The sequence below is a fragment of the Arachis ipaensis genome, chromosome B07 (assembly GCF_000816755.2).
Source record: "Arachis ipaensis cultivar K30076 chromosome B07, Araip1.1, whole genome shotgun sequence".
NCBI classification, from domain to species: domain Eukaryota; kingdom Viridiplantae; phylum Streptophyta; class Magnoliopsida; order Fabales; family Fabaceae; genus Arachis; species Arachis ipaensis.
The window spans coordinates 32009569-32010049 of NC_029791.2; positions in this window are offsets into that span (position 1 = coordinate 32009569).

Below are 481 nucleotides of genomic sequence, written 5' to 3' on the forward strand. Positions count from 1 at the left end.
AAAGTTCATACGACGTAAAAATCAAAGGAAAATAGTTCGTTTTCATGTAAAAGAGAGTACAAGTCTTCCTATGAGTGAGTGAGAAATTTACACGTGATTTGATCTTTTTGGCGTTACACTCCCTTTAGATATCTGACATGTTTGTGAAAAAATAATGTTTTTTAATTTTGACGCTAATTGATAAAAATATAGTAATAAATTAATTTGGCAACGAAACTACGACGAGATTACTCTAGTGACCTAAATAGTAAAGTGAGAAAATGTTTATAAATATTCCCTTAAAAACGTAATATTTAGAATTATAAGCTAAGAAGCCCATTAGAGAGAGGGGAGCAACGTTATTGTACCGAAAACCTACATTATCGATACTAGCAACAAAACAGTAGGCACGGTTAAACCTTTTATCTTATTATTGTTTTTAAGATAATTTTTTTAATTTTAATAAAGATTTTTGTCCGCATAAAAAAAAATTTAATACAAT